This window comes from Hyaena hyaena, unplaced genomic scaffold (genome assembly GCF_003009895.1).
Source record: "Hyaena hyaena isolate Hyena2069 unplaced genomic scaffold, ASM300989v1 scaffold_302, whole genome shotgun sequence".
Classification (NCBI taxonomy): domain Eukaryota; kingdom Metazoa; phylum Chordata; class Mammalia; order Carnivora; family Hyaenidae; genus Hyaena; species Hyaena hyaena.
Window position 1 is genome coordinate 1,479,926 of NW_024080936.1, and position 15,733 is coordinate 1,495,658.

Genomic DNA, 15,733 nt, shown 5'->3' on the forward strand with positions numbered 1-15,733 from the left:
CTCCCCGCCGCTCCGTCTCCGGGTGACAAACAGAAGAAGGAGGTAGAAGACGGGCCCCACGTGGGCAGAGCTGTCCAAGAAAACCCACACAGGGGCGCCTGGGGGCTCAGTCGGTTAAGCGTCTGACTTCGGCTCAGGTCACGATCTCACGGCTCGTGGGTTCGAGCCCCGCGTCGGGCTCTGTGCTGACTGCCAGCTCAGGGCCTGGAGCTGCTTCCGATCTGTGACTCCCTCTCTCTCTGACCCTCCCCTGCTCACGCTGCCTCTCTCTCTCTCTCAGAAATAAATAAAACATTAAAGAAAAAGAAAAAGAAAAAGAAAACCCACAGAGAAGGTGGGGGCCGCACTGGGCAGAACAGCCGCCTGTGATGCCTGCGTCCTAGACCCTGGACCCGCGGGTGTCACCCTGGGTGGCAACCAGGGTCCCATTCGCCAAAGACATTAAGGGTACCGTTGAGCTGACCTCAAAGTGGGGAGACTGTCCTGGACGGCTGGGGGGCCCAGCGTCCTCATGGGAGGGGGGCAGAGAGACAGGCGGAGGGAGGAGGGGCCGCGGCCCAAGGATGCGACGCCTCCAGAGGCCGGAAAAGTGGGGAGATGGGGCTCCCTGGGGTCCCGGGCGGGGGGCCGGCCCTGCCCACGCCTGGGCCCTAGGACTTCTGAGCCCAGAGCTGTCAGAGAACCAGTGTGTGTGCTTTTAAACCCAAGTTGGTGGCGGCTTGTGACGGTGGCCAGGAGACTCGTGCAGCCTTGAGGAGGTGGGCTGAGGGGCCCGCGGAGCCGTGCGCCTCCTTCCAGGGGCCGGGAAGAGCGAGGGGCCGAGCTCCCCACCATCAGCATCAGCACCAGCGTACGTGTGGGGGCCCACTGGGGAGGGGCCCCGAAATCTGCCCATCACGGCGGGACCTGGGCAACTGTGGAGCCCTCCCCTCCCCCCCCCCAGAGGTCTGGCTCTGCCGTCAAGCTCTGAAGCCAAGGAGGGGGAGAGTGTGGCCGGGGTACCCAGGCCCCTCCCCTCGGACAGAGGCGGCCGGGCCAGGTCCCCAGAACCTTCCACCCACCCCCTCTACTCTGAGCCAGCTTGCTCCCCCGCCAGGCCACAGGAGACACTCCCCTGCCCCTGCAGGGTCAGGGGAGGCTGGAGACTGCCAGGGCAGAACCCACACGGGGACGGGGGGGTGGGGGGTGGGTGGAAACTGGCAGCTGGACCCCCTCCGCCCCCTGAGGAGGCCCTGCTTTTGGGGACATGCTGCCGACCCCCCCTCCACCATTTGGGGCACCGTGTCCTAGATCCACACCCTCCTGGGCTTTCATCCGTGACAATTCATTAAGCTCTAATTAGTCTCCCGTCTGCTGTTCGTCTGCCCTTAACCCTTTGGGGGGCTGGGGGCCTCCCGACCCACTTTCCGTGCCAGCCTGTGCACAGGCGCAGTCAGCTGCCCTCTACAGGTGAGGCTTCTAGATCCGGAGCCGCTTTTTAATGCTCACCGCAGACTGTGGCTGCTCCCCACCCCAGCCCAGCCATGGTGAAGCCCATTCGGAGAAAAGGAGACTGAGGGTCAGAGTGATCCCCAGCTCACCTAGCATCACTAAGCTTAAGAGTCAACGTTTGAACATGGGTCTGACGCCGACTCCTTCCCCTTAAATGCGAGAGCCCCGCTAGAGGGCAGAGGACGCTCTTCTGAGGCCCAGGATGGACACGGGGCGGTGGCGGCTCACTCAGCCACCTGGGACGAGCTCTGCTGGCGGAGTTCCCCGGGAGGCTGTCTACCTGGTGACGAGGTGGTGACTCAGGGGCGCCTAGGAGTGACAGCACTGTGGGAAGAGCAGCGGGCGGCTGGCTCACGTCTGCTCTCCGGGCCCACTCAGCGAGGCACCTTCAGATCCCGGGCTCCGTCTGGGGGCGGCTAGGCGCAGCCACGCCCATTCTACGGAAGAGCACACTGAGGCTGGGCAGGGCCCGGCGGAGCTGCTGTCAGAACAAGGGCAGTGACGGCGGCCGCCCGTGGGGACCGAGCACCTGCTTCATGGCAGCACTGCTCCAGGGCCCGGCGCACCCGTCTGCTTGGTCACATCAGCTCAGAACTGGAGTTCAGAGAGGGGCCATCTGGTTCCAGAAGTCACCGGCTGGGACGGGGAACGGAACCCCCGTCCCGCGCTGGGCAGCCCCTCACCCCGTGCCGTCCGGGAGCGGCTGTGGGACCGGCCCGTGGGGTCTCCCAGTTCACAGCCTGCCCCAGACGGCTGCACCTTGGCCGACACTCCCGTCAAAGACAAGCCCCTCCTTGCTCAGCACTTCATCCATGCTCTTCGCCACCTCCACACTCCCTCCAGGGAGCCCTCCTGGGTTGCTCCAGGTCTCACAGCCCTGCTGGTCCAGAGGTCTCCCCACCCATCAAGTCCCAGATGGTCCCTCAGCCTGATGCCATGCCACACCAGACACCCCCCCCCCACCCAGAAGCAAGAGGTTCTCAACCATCTCTGTGCACACACGGATTCACCGGGGGCTGCTTGTTCATAACGCAGGGTCTGGGGCCTGAACCTTGGAACTGGGGTGGTGGGGTGCCTGGGTCTCTAGAACAGAACACACTTTGAGGAAACCAGTTATTAAGGCGGTTTGCAAAGTAAGGACGGGGTCTTTTCTTGGGCCCAGACCAAGGCACAGGGCACTGTGCCCCCTCACCCCAACTTGTTGAATGGGGCTCACGAGCCAGGCCCCAAAGGCCCAGGGGGCACCCAGGCCCAGACACGGGCTGCAGAGAAGCTTCCCACCCCATCCGTGCTGTTGTTTGGACACAGGCCCACAGTGCAGAGGGCTCAGCCCTGCGCCCCCAAATATCTCCCCAGCAGGCTGAGGCGTCCCCAGCCCCAGACACCGAGCCTGTCTGGCGTGGACCCCAAACGCCCCCTTCCCTTCCTGGCACCTCGGCACCTCCAGGCTGGACCAGACCCCGCTGCGGGGACGCGGCCTCGATCTCCTCCGTCTTCCAACACCCCCTCCCCTCCCCGACCCAGCCAGCGCTCCCTTCTTCCCCCGTGGAAGGGGGCGCATCCTTCCTGGTGTCCTGGCTGCCCCAGAGAGACGCCCACCCGGCTCCCCGCTCCTCAGCGCCCCAGGGGAGGGGCGAGGGGACCCCAGCGTGGGGAGTGTCCCCCAAAGTTTCCAGGGGGAGCGCCGGGGGTCTGGCGGGGAGGGATGCGCCCAGGAGGGGCGCGCGGAGTGAGTGCCCCGGGGCGACGATGGGGGCGCGCGGGGGTGTGGGGGCGGCGGGGCGCGGGCAGAGCGGGGTCGCCGGCCCGCGCGGCCACTCACCTGGGCGGCTCCGCCGCGGACACGGCGCGGGCTGCGGCGCGGGGGCCGCCTGGAGCCGACACGAGCCGCCGCCGCCGCCGCCGCCTCCCGGGCCGCCGTGCGCGCGCCCGCCGCTCTCCTGGCCGGCGGGGCGGGCGCGCGGGGCTGCGCCGGGCCGTGCGCGCCGCCCGCTAGCGGGGTGCACGGCGCCGGGGCCGCAGGTGTGCGGGGCGCGCGGGGCCACGTGCGCGCAGGTGCCGGGGCGCGCGCAGGCCTGGGGGCGCGTGCGGTCAGGGTGCACGCCGCCCGCGCTGGCGCCGGTCCGAGGGCCCCGCGGCCGTGCCCTTGGTGGGCCTGCGGAGGCTGTGGCGCAGGAAACGCAGGGGCGGCCTGGCGGGGACCTGCCCCTCCTCGATGCCCTCTCCTCCGTCCAGGCCCCCAGTGCCTCCTGGCACTTGTCCGCCTGCCGCAGCCTCTCCCGAGCTCCCCACATCGGCCCCAGAGGACACCGAACCCCTGTGCTCCGGAACCGACCATGGCTCCTTACTGCCCTCAGGATCATGTCTAAACTGAGGGCGTGTGTCTGGATCCGCGCTCGCTTCTCCGTCCCACCCTGCCCTCTGCTCTGCCAGCCTCAGGGCCTCTGCCTCTGCTGTTCCCTCTGCCTGCAGTGCCTTTCCCTTCATCCCTCTTGGGCCAGCTGGTAATCACTGGCGTGTGTTTGAGTTACTGGGCTTTCCCACCACGCGCCCCGGGCCTGGCGGAGGAAGCGGGCGCGCTCAGCACCTTTCACTTTTACACACTGCGAACAGCTTGGGGACCTCAGGTTAGGAGGGGCCGCTCCCTGTCTGAGGAGAGGGCCTGGTCAGGACACTCCAGACTCAGGGAGGCTCAGGGTGAGGACTCCGGGCGGGGATCCCCGGCCTCCCCGGAAGCGAGGCAGGGCAGAAAGAGCATGAGCAGTGGGGTGTGTCAGCCTCCAGGACGGGGCCTGTCCCAGTGAGAGGGCTCGCTCACACTGTGGGGGCCACCGTGGGAGGTGGATGTCACTATAGATTGGGGGCTGGGGGTCACGGGGGCAGAGGACGGGGCTGGGGGCGTCCCCTTCCCACCCAGGCTAACACCAGTGCTCAGCTCATTTTAAATGTAGGCCCTTGGCTACTCGCTGCACTCACTGTCCCCAGGCGGACACTTTCAACATCCCCATTTCACAGATGAGCAAAGCGAGGCCCGGAGATGGCACTGTCCCAGGGGAGGGGCAGGAGGAGGGCGAGGCTGCCTCGGGTGTGACCTTGCACTCTCCCACCCGCCCCTGCCCTCTGCTTCCTCCCAGCTGCTTCGATGGCAGCTTGGCGTCAGCCCAGCCACCTGTGACTCAAGCAGGCTCTGTTCCCAGACTGTCGCGTTGGCTGGAGGCCCAGAAACTGCATCTCAGGAGGCTGCAGGCCAGACCCCCACAGGACAGGGGGTGGACTGGGGTGGGGGGTGGCTCCCTTCCTGGCCACAGAGACGTCCAGAAGGAGGATGTGGGCACCATCCTCATGGTCCCCCTCCCCCCATGACCAGCCTAGAACACTGCACAGAGAAGTCATCACTGCGGATGTGCTGTGTGACCTCGGGGTGGTCACTTCCCTTCTCTGAGCTTCTGTTTCTCCCTTTTGATGCCTGCGTCTCCTGATTGCTGCGTCTCAGGGCTCTTGGAGCAAAGCATTACTGAGCACCTATTGTATGCCAGGCGAAGTGCTGCAGGGAGGAGACACTCAGGGAAAAGAGGGGGCTCAGCGGGGCTGGCGGGGGAAGCAGAGTCATGAAATAATCATGAGGCAGGTGGAAGTCTCAGCGGAGACATCCCGCACCCCACCCGGGCGGGGGACGGGACGCCTCCCCCAGGAAGGGCACCGGCGATGAGTCCAGCGGGCTGCGAGGAGACCCGGAGCGGTGGCCGGGCTTCCAGTCCGGATCCTGCCGCCGCTGCCTGGCGACGGGGCCGTGGGAGACTCCCGTCCAGCCTCAGTTTCCACAGCTTAACGCGGGAGCCAGAACGGTCCCCGTCTTCTAGATGCACAGACGCCAGTCCCGATGGCAGGGGGCACACGGGGGTGGCGGCCGCTCTGCCCAGCTGCTCCGAAGCCCGACGCCCCCTCCTGCTTCCCGCCGACTCACATCTCCACCCACGCCGCCCTCCCTGGCGCTCTCCCCAGTTAACATTCTCTGCAATTGACTGATAATTTAGCCAGTTTCCCCTGCGCCCTTCCTTCCTTCCTTCTCTATTGCTGTGGCTCCGGTACGCACAGCAGGCGTCCGGTCCATCCTGGGTGAGTGACTGAGTGACCCGGTGCCGTTGAGGGAAACCTCAGAGGTGGGGTTTCTGAGTGGGGAAGGGAACCCGGATCTCCTCTAAGTATCACCCTCAAAACACTGCCTGTCTTCTCCTTTCTGTCCCCGCTCCCCGTCCCGAGGGAGTGCCTGCCAAGGGCAGGGACCACGCCTGTCTCGCCGGCTGCCATGTCCCCAGAGCACGTAGTAGGTGCTCAGCAAACAGAATGTGCACGTTGGAGTGCGCTGCTCCGACGCATCCGGCAGGATGACGGAGGGGGTTCAGCCGCCCCTGTGGCCTCTCAGGGCCCAGCGTCCCCAGCAGGAGGGGGTGAGGAGAGGGGGTCAAGTGTCCCAGGTGGTGGGGTGGGAGTACCTGATGGCCAAGGTGACGACCGCGTGTTCTGGGGATGTTGCCATGGCGACGGGCCACCCAGGTGGAGAGCACAGCTCCAGGTGGGGGGGCCATGAGAGGGGCTGGGGGGCAGGGAGGTGGCCGCCTGCCCAGGGGGCCACGGGCTCTTCCCATCTTGTGCCCTCACGCCTGGGAAAGCCTGCAGGAGCCCTCAGGTGGCCGTAATTATTTCTAAAGTTAAAAGCCTCCTCCCGTGGCCTCTCACAGTGTGAAGTGCAGGCCTGGCGGTCATGGCCAGCGGGGGGAGGCTGTGGGGACCGGTGGCCTGGGAGCCGCAGATGTGGCCCCAGACAGGTGGCTTCCTCTCTGTAACTGGGAGTGAAACCACCAGACGGGCAGGGACTGAGGCCTGGGCTCCAGTCCCGATCCCTGGGGCTGTGCTGGGTCCCTGCTGTGTGACCTTAAGCTGGCCCCTCCGGGGCCGAACCACCTGCGGGCTCCGCTGGCTGAGAATTGGGCTCTCGGGGTTTCAGCTCAGTTTGTGGATTCAAGCCCCGCATGGGGCTCTGCGCTGATGGTGCGGTGGCTGCTTGGGATTTTCTCTCTCCCTGTCTCTCTGTCCGCTCTTTCTCTCAAAATAAATGAATAAACTTAAAAAAAAAAAGTAGCGACAGCGAATCCTTCTAGACTGTCAGAGGATGGCCCTGGGCAGGTAATGTTTGCAAGACTGCCTGATCCGCACTAACCAACCGTGAAGGTCATTGGTTATTATTCACTGAGTCAACATTTCCCTGCACTGTGCGTGGTGCCCTTGGGATCCGGGGTTCCCAAACACAGGTCCTGCCATCAGGCTGGGGAAACGACGGGGCCCCAAATCCAGGCTGCAAGGCAAGTGTCACAGGACGGCTGGGCCCCGAGGACAAGTTCTGTGGGCCCAGGGGGGTGGCAGAGGGCACGGCGCGGGCAGAGGCCGGAGGGGAGTCCAGAGTCTGGCACGGCTGCCCTGTGGCCTCGGAGGCCTCGGCATCCGTTCTGCTCGGCCAAGCGGCTTGCGGGCCCTGAAGTGGCCTGCGCCCAGGAGAACGGCATCTGGGGCACAAGGAAGGACGAGCCCGGCTCTGACCCCCACAGCTGCCCTGGGACAGGCCCCCTGACCCCCGCCTCCCTGTGGGGGCCCCTTACCAAAGCCGGTGTGGGTCCTGCTCTCTGCCCGCAGCCAGCCAGGCGCTCGGGCCACGCTGCCCAGGGGGCCTGCGGGGGAAAAACAGTTTCAACTGCTCTGAGGTCCTTAGTGGAACGAGGCTCAGATCCAGGACCCTGCGGCTCTGCTTAACGCTGTTGATTCAACAGAGTCACAGCGAGGGGACAGCGAGGTGCAAACCCAGGAGCCCAGGAGCTTCGGGGCAACAAAAGGGAAACGTGAGGGGCCACTGGGGGGGGGGGCGGCCGGCGCACTCGGAAGAGCAGGAGACTCGATCTCAGGGCTGTGAGATTATGAATAAATAAAGGGAGATTATGTAAATAAATAAAATTGTAAAAAAACCCAGCAGCCAGGGGTGCCCAGGGGGCTCAGTCAGTAAGCGTCCGACTTTGGCTCAGGTCATGATCTCACAGTTCGTGGGTTCGAGCCCCGCGTCGGGCTCTGTGCTGCCAGCTCGGAGCCTGGAGCTGCTTCAGATTCTGTGTCTCCCTCTCTCTCTCTGCCCCTCCCCCCTCCACCACCGCTCACACTCTGTCTCTTTCTCTCTCAAAAATAAATAAACATTGGGGCGCCTGGGTGGCCCAGTTGGTTAAGCGTCCGACTTAAGCTCAGGTCATGATCTCGCGGTTCGTGGGTTCGAGCCCCGCGTCGGGCTCTGTGCTGACTGCCAGCTCGGAGCCTGGAGCCTGTTTCAGTCTGTGACTCCCTCTCTCTCTGACCCTCCCCTGCTCACGCTGTCTCTCTCTCTCTCCTAGAAATAAATAAAACATTAAAAATAAATAAATACATAAACATTAAAAAATTGTTTTAAAAAAATAAACAAAACATTAAAAAAACCCAGCAGCCGGGCACCAGGTTGAGGCACAGGCCCTGGGACCCGGTCCCGCCGTGTGCCAGTCACCACCCTGATAGCGGGGCGTGGCATCGGGGGAGCCGTGGGGACAGACCCTCATTAGGTCCCTGTGGAGATCCTCAGGGGGGAGCCGGCCCGTCCCGGGAAGACACGGGAGAGTCCACGTCCGTCCCCAAACACTCGCCTGGGACGGAGCGTGGAGCCCTGCTGCCAGGTCCTACTGGGCGGCTCAAGAGGGAAGTGCTTCCCCGTATCTGTGACACCGCTTGGCCCCAACATTGGCCGCAGGGCGGGAAGCCTGGCGGGAAAACTGGAGTCTCGACCAGAACACCACACGGCACTTCCCTCTCTTCCGTAGAGACTAGAAATGGACCGAGACCCCTGTGCCCGGCCTTCGCGGCCTCTGGGGCCATCCTGGCAAGCGCAAGGCACACGCGGTGGGAAGGGGTCCTCGGGCTCCAGTGCCCACCCGCCCGTCCGTCCGCCGTCACTGCAGCCGAGTCAGAAGGGGCTTCCCTGCCCCTACGAGGCCCTGAGCGCCTGGGTCGTGCCTCTGAGGGCCCTGGCGGATTTACGGGGGATTCGGGAGCCGACTCCGACCGTGCTCCCAGCTGGGAGGCGGTCCTCCTCGCCCTCGGCCGTAACACCGAGCAAACCCCCACGTCTGGGCCCGAGCCCAGAGCCACGCCGACACCCTCCAGGCTGCCTGCCCCCTACGCCCGCTGGCGAGGACGCCAGGACCTCAGAGGGACCCCAAGTCGGGGCACCAGCCTGGGTGGCAGGGACTGGCCCTCGGGGAGCACGTGCCACGGTGGTGTCTCCGAGCCAGCGGACAGTGACAGGAACGTGTCCTCCGATCGTGCAGAAGGGCTGTGGGGGCCCACGTGGACCCGGACGCCCGGCAGGCAGCCCGTCCTGGGGGTCTGCTTCGAAGGCCAGTCAGCCCCGGAACTGGAAGAAAGCTCCAGCCATGGCTGCCCGACAGCAGCTAATCACCACGGGGTGTGGCCTTCTCTGCCGTCAACAGTCGGGACCGGGCTGGAGAGGAAAGGAGGGAAGGACAGGCTGGCCAGGCTTCGGCAGCCACCCGCACGGCTGGCGACCCGCCTCGGGGCCCTCTGAACCGACCCCAGAGAAGGCCGCAAGGTGAGGGAGCCAGTTTGGTCCGTGGCGACCCAGAACCACTGGGGTTCACGGACGCCCCGGGCACGTCCCCTCCAGCGCCACGTCCCCTCCAGCGCCACGTCCCCTGTGTAAACGGATGGGACGCTGGCACGGGGAGCCCGTGGGTCCCAAGGGAGCCAGGGTCCCGCCTCTTACCAGTCATGGCCGTGTCTGACTGTCAGCACCCTGGGGGAGGGACCGCAGGGGCCCCAGAAGCGGCTGGTAAGCCTGTTTGATTTCCTCCTGGCTTCTGAAGCTGCCCATTGTCCAGGCGGAGGGAGAGCCAAGGTCAAAGTACTTCACTCAGCCCCCACCTGGTTTGCGGGGACCTGAGCGTCCCAGCCCGCGCTTGGGAGGAGGTTTTCCATCTGCCCTGGGAGCCACTCCAGGCCTCTTCCCTGGGGGGGGGGGAGGTCTGGCCTCGTGCTATCTCCAGGCAGGCAAGGGACTAGGTTAATCCCCGCGTGTGGGACAGGGGGCCCCGGGAGGAGCCAGGTTTGTAGCTCTGATAGAAAGTGCTTAAAGGGCAAGAGTAATGACCTCTGCAAACACCATTAGGCCTAAAGCTTGCGAGGCTTCAACACACACTCTCCTGAATCATGGGCTCCCAGTACTGCGCCCCGTCCGGGCCCCCGGGATCAACCCCACTGTACCTCACCCCTGCACTGTCTTTTATTTTCACGTTTATTATTTATTTTTGAGAGAGAGAGTGCAAGAGCATGAGTGGGGGAGGGGCAGAGAGAGGGGGAGACACAGAATCTGAAGCAGCTCCAGGCTCTGAGCTGTCAGCACAGAGCCCGACGCGGGGCTCGAACCCACGAACTGTGATATCATGACCTGAGCCGAAGTCGCACACTCAACTGGTTGAGCCCCCCACCCAGCGCCTCACCCCTGCACTGTTTTACCCCAGACCCCGGCAGACCCCGCTCGGCTCACAGTCCCTCATCCCTAGGCTGCTGTCTTCTGCACGTCCTTAAGGCTGGAATCTCAGAATGCTTGCCTTTGAACGGAGCGACATCCACCCACCAGCGTGACTCAGCGCTGCACCCGCAGTCCTGCCCCGGCTTCAGGGACAGTCGCCGTCGCCCCCCACCCCCCCCCGCCGGTCTGGCATCGCTCCTGCCCTACGTCTCAGGACGCTTACTTGCAACACGTGGGTGACATGCTCCTCCGCAGCCCTTTCCAGCAGCTTCCTGCCGGCGCGGCCGTGGAGTGGCCCCAACAGAGGCCGGGTCCCCAGCGAGGACTGTCTGGGGCGCGTCCTAACCAGGGAAGGCAGCCTGATCTATAAGCGCGAGGAAGCCATACCGGGCGGAGGCCAGGGTGTTTCTAGGATGACGGGCTTTTGCAGAATATGGATTCCGGAGTTCAGGTTCACTGCCAAACCCCTGTACCAGGTTTTAAAAGGCCCAGACGCCGACCCACTTGCGTGGAACAGAGAACAGCCCACAAGCTGGGGACTCCTGACCTTGAAAAGCCCTTCACCTTATTTGTGGCCGAAAGGCAAGTGTGGCTCTGGGGACACTTACTCGGGAGCCGGGCTGGCCCCCGGCAGCCTGTCTTTCTAAACAGACACCCGGACACCCAGGGGCGACGGCCGCTGCTGTGCTCCCCATGGGAGAGGCCATCAAGGCAGCGCTGGGCCAGCCCGCCGGGGCTCAGACTCCAGTGGGCACAGGGCGGCCCGGAGACCACAGGGCAGCGATGGTGGCCGGAGGCCGCTTCCCTCAAGGTCAGGCCCTAGAGCTGGCATCTCGAGAAGTAACTCAAAGTGTGTCAAGTCCTTGAGTGCCACTGCCCTCCTGCCGATGGGGGACGGGTGCCCGGCCCTGGCGCAGCAGCCAGACCCCAAAGGCCAACATCTGGTGACCAGGACGGCGGCTGGCTCACTGCTGGCACAGCCCCGTGAAGGAGCCCCCGCCTGCCAGGCTCCGGAGGCGGCGGCCCTACACCCGGCACCGCGCCAGCGGCTGGACTTACTCCCTGGAGCAGACCCTGAAAAGAGGGGGCCAGACAGTTAACAGACCCTCTTTGTCTGCACAAGGGGTGCCCCTCACCTGCCAAGGACCCCCCACACCCCCTTGGAGGCCCGCACCTCCAGCAAGGGGCTGACGCACCGTGCAGGCCACGGATGGGGGCCGAGGAAGCCCCCAGGTCCCAAACCCGCCCCTCCTCTGCCCCGTCCTGGTGGGGCTCCTTGTCCCATGGCGCACCCTCGACCCGCCCCTTGGTGACCGCACCCCTATTCCGATGTTTGGATCCCAGGGCCTCAAGTTACTAACACGCGCACTTCCTCTCGCCTCAGCCAGGTAAATCCGCGCAGCCCGGAGAAACCCCGGAGCAGAGCGAGCCACCCCGTGTCCTGCTCCCCGCTGTCCCCCGGGCACGCGGTCGTTAGGGGAGGCGCCGTCACCCATTCTCCTGAAGAGGCCTGCAGGCCAGCAGAGGGGCGGGGCCGCTCCCGGGAGGTCAGCGGCCGCCCTGGCAGCCCCCGGCTGTGATGGCACAGAAGGCGGGAGGCCCCGGCCGAGGAAGGCAGAAAGGGCACAAAACCTGGCCCCAAATCCCCGCCCCTGAGGAGCACTACTCCACACTCTCGTTAACAACTGTCGGTAACAGACAGACCCTCACACGCTGGGGGGGTGCACATGCTTTAATGAACTCCCACAGGCGCAGCTCAAACAGTGTGTCGGGCCTTGGCCTTGACTATTTCTTGGGAGGAGACCAAGAGCCTCCAGCGACACCTTCTGGTCAGGCTGGGGTGAGGCCTCGAGGCCAGGGGTCTCCCCTGTCTCCCCGGCAACAGCAGGGAGGCGGTGGGTGGAGCTGTTCCTGCAGAGGTGGGGGCAGCAGGAGGCGGGAGGGGGGCAGACCCGGGGGGCTCACGCCCTGGGCTCAAGCCGCCGCCCGAGGAGGCAGCAAGCCGCCCTCCACCTGCAAACCTGCCCGCTGATCAGCCTCCTCCCTCCGTGTCCGCCGCCGCGCCCTCCCCCGTTTCCCTGGCCAGGAGGCCCGGACGGACGGAGACACTCTGGACGCCATGAAGGCTCCGGGCTCTGCAGCAGAGGGTCCCACGCTACTCGGCAGCATCCGGGTCCTCTTGCCGGTGCTCCGAGGTCGGAGTGAGGTCTTCCGTTGGCTGCTGGCGGCCGGAACCGACCTGCAGAGTGAGGGTGAGGGCGCCCGGCCAGGGCGAGTAGGGCAGGCGGTTTCTGTGCCCACCCCAGGCATGCCACCCATCTAGCTTTGGGCCTCAGGGGCGGGCAGCAAGCCTCGGTGGCTTTAGAGCACAAGAAGGGGAGGGGAGAGGGTGCTGGGGGCAGCCTGCGTCTGGGCTGGAATCCCCACTGACTGGGCCTCAGTCTCCCCATCTGTAAGTGGGGTAATGAAAGGGCTTGGAGGGGGGGCTAAGTGGACCAGAAAGTACGTACTGGCCCATCCAGTTACTGGAGCTATTTGGGGGGGACAAGGCAGCTGGGGTGGGAAGGGCGGGGCTGACCGTGAGCAACATCAAGATCCTGTCCACCTTCGGAAGACTCCAGAATCTGCCGTGGGGCAGTGTCCGGGGGATGTCTTGCTGGTCTGGGCGCAGGCCGGGCTCTGCCCCTCTCTCCCTGTCTGCCGGGGCTGCCGGCACCGTCTCCCAGAACGGGTCCTCAACAGACAGTGCCCGAGGCCTCTCAGCTAGCACCCGGAAGCCGTGGGCCGCCGTGACCGTGTGCACATGGAGAAGGGCTAGTCCCTGGTCCGACGGCCGCAGCCCACGCCCCGTGTGCCGAGGCCGGCGTGGGCCCGGGAGCTCAAAGGGTGGGATCTGGGCAGGGGTGAGCGGGAAGCCTCTGGAAGGCATGGCCGCTGGCCAGTAGGGCGGCAGACCGGGGATTTATACCGCGGCCAGGAGGGCGGGAGGATGGGATCCGGTGTCGCCGCCAGGTAGCTGTGCCCTCATTTCGTCTCCCTCCCGGCTCTGCCTTCTCGTCTCCTTGTTCTCTCTCTGTATCTTTCCGTTTCTGGACTTCTTCTCTGGCTCTTCATAGAATATTAGAATTTCAACAGACCATTAAATATTAACTCTCTCCTTGTAAAATATTAAAATGTTAAGAAGAGGCTAACACTGCCCTCTGGGCACCCTCTTCAATTCCAGGTCAGCACAATCCTTCCAGATCTTTCCCTATACATTTACAAGCAGAGGAGCAAGATCTTTTTAAACGATCTCACACGAACGGGGCCAGACCACCCAACTTTGTCTCACTGCATCAGCAAGTCCCCTAGGCCTGTCGCTGTGTAACAAACACACCCAGTCTTGGTGGCATGAAACCACTCTTCCTCATGATCCCATGGGTCGGCTGTGAAATGTGTCCACAGCTGTCACCGGGAAAGCTCAGGGGGCCCACCTCGGCCGGGAGTTCTGAGACCTCACAAGTCTGAGGGCCGCCGGTGCCAGCTGTTGGCTGGCACCCAACAAGCTCCCACAAGGGCTTCTCAGCCTGCGGCAAGTGCCCGGCTTCCTTACGTCACGGCGGCCTTGGGGCAGCGGTCCAGTGGGGGGATGGTGGAAGCCAGAAGGCCCCCTGAGCTCTGGCCTCACTGCCACCACATCCTTATCAGCAAAGCCAGTCCCCAGATTTGGGGGGAGGGTGGCGGAGAAAAAGACTCCCCCCTTGCGAGGAGACCTACAGACCATTTGTGGCTACGTGTCACCTACCCCTGTGTGCAGGGAGCCACCTCTTTGTAAAAAGTTGCTTTATAGTTGGTCAGTAGAACCATTCAATTTTTTTCAATGTTTATTATTTTTGACACAGAGAGAGAGGGAGAGTGGGAGAGAGAGAGAGAGAGAGAGAGAGCGAGCGAGCAGGGGGAGGGGCAGAGAGAGAGGGAGACAGAATCTGAAGCAGCTCTAGGCTCCGAGCTGTCAGCACAGAGCCCAACGCGAGGCTTGAACCCACGAACCGCGAGATCATGATCTCCTGACCAAGCTTAACTGACTGAGCCACCCAGGGGCTCCAGAAATCGGAGTTTTGAGCGCAGATTCCCCAGCGATGGGGCAGCTAGATTATTTCCAGTCTTTTACAAAGGGGGTCAAACGGACTCTCGTGGGCAGATATAGTTAAGTGGAACAGGCCCATTTCATCCCCCTTCCTGGGGAGGGAGTGCTGCCTGAGACCCCAGGGTTGAGCTCTCCTTCTTTGCGGGTCCCAGAGCACAGTGTTCACATCTCCAGATTTGAATGCAAAGCTTTCGCTCTTAACCAGCTCCCCACACAGCTGTGGCCCGGTGCCTGGCCAGAGTCGATATGCCATGCCTTTTCTTGAACTTAAGAGAGAAGGAATAGGGCCTCAGAGAGGTTGGGACACTTACTCTAAGCCACACAGTAAGTGGCATATTTGAACCCTAGATTTATGGCTGCAGAAGGCAGCTTGCTGGGGGGGGGAGGGGATTGGGCAGGCAGCGGTCTGGAGCACAGGGATGTGCAATGGTGGGGCAGGGCGGGACAGGGACCAGCTTTACTTGGTCTGCTGGAGAAGCTAGGGGCTGGAAGGCCAGGCGTCCCTGTACTGGCCCCCTGGCTGCCCCTGGGGCTCTAACAAGTCTAATTGGCCTCCAAGGCCTTGCTGCATCCCATCCCCACCCTTCCTCAGGGCCAAGGACTCTGGACTGACTCAGTAGCGACCCCGAGGTCTCAGTCTCAGCCTTTGTGGCGTGGCCTCAGACTGGGTGGCCTGGGTGTGCGAACCAGCAGATGTTCCAGGGCCTGGGGCCTCGGTCCCTCCATCCTGTGGCCTCCCTGTGTGTGGGGCCCCGGCTGTCACATGGGCACCGGGGAGTCACTCCCCAGCGGCGAGGCCTGGTGGCCTGGACGCTGGCACACTGGGTGTGCTGATTCTAGGTCACAGCCTTCCCAGGGGGCTGCCGCCCGCAGCTAACCCGGCGTCCCCCACCCCCACCCCCCTCTGCCCAGCTGCTGAGGATTTGGCTTTGGGATGAGGCCTCTGATAAGGCAGCTGATAACGGATTCCCAGCAGCAGCAGCAGCAGCGAACACAGCCGGAGCCCAGATCCCCACGATTAGCCAGAAGCGAGCTGGTTTCAGTTTCTCTGGTGGCAACGCCGGACAGGTTGACACGTGCGCCCACCCAGCCCCCGTTTGGAGCCCCGGCCCTGTCTGCTGCCGGCGTCCTGCACGGGCCCCCTGCCAGCGAAGGGGTTACGGGCCCACAGTTCCTGCTCCCAGCCCCTCCCTCCCCTCCACCCCCCACCCTCTTGGGTGACCGTCAGGCAGAGGAAGCCTGTTCCGAGCAGGGACCATCCTGTGGGGGCAGGGTCCTAACAAGTACCAGGAGTTTAGAAACCAAGGATCAGGGAAAACGTGCCGCTTTCTGAGGGGACATGGAGGGGCGCCGAGGACGTGGGTGATGGTGGGCCCCAGGCCCAGCCGAGATGACGTGGTAGCTTTGTTCTTGCGTGGCCGTGGCTGTCGGGAGCAGCAGGACCCAGCATGGCCCAGAAGGCCCTGGTCCTCGGGGATCACGCCGGCGGGCGTAGGGCGGCCCTG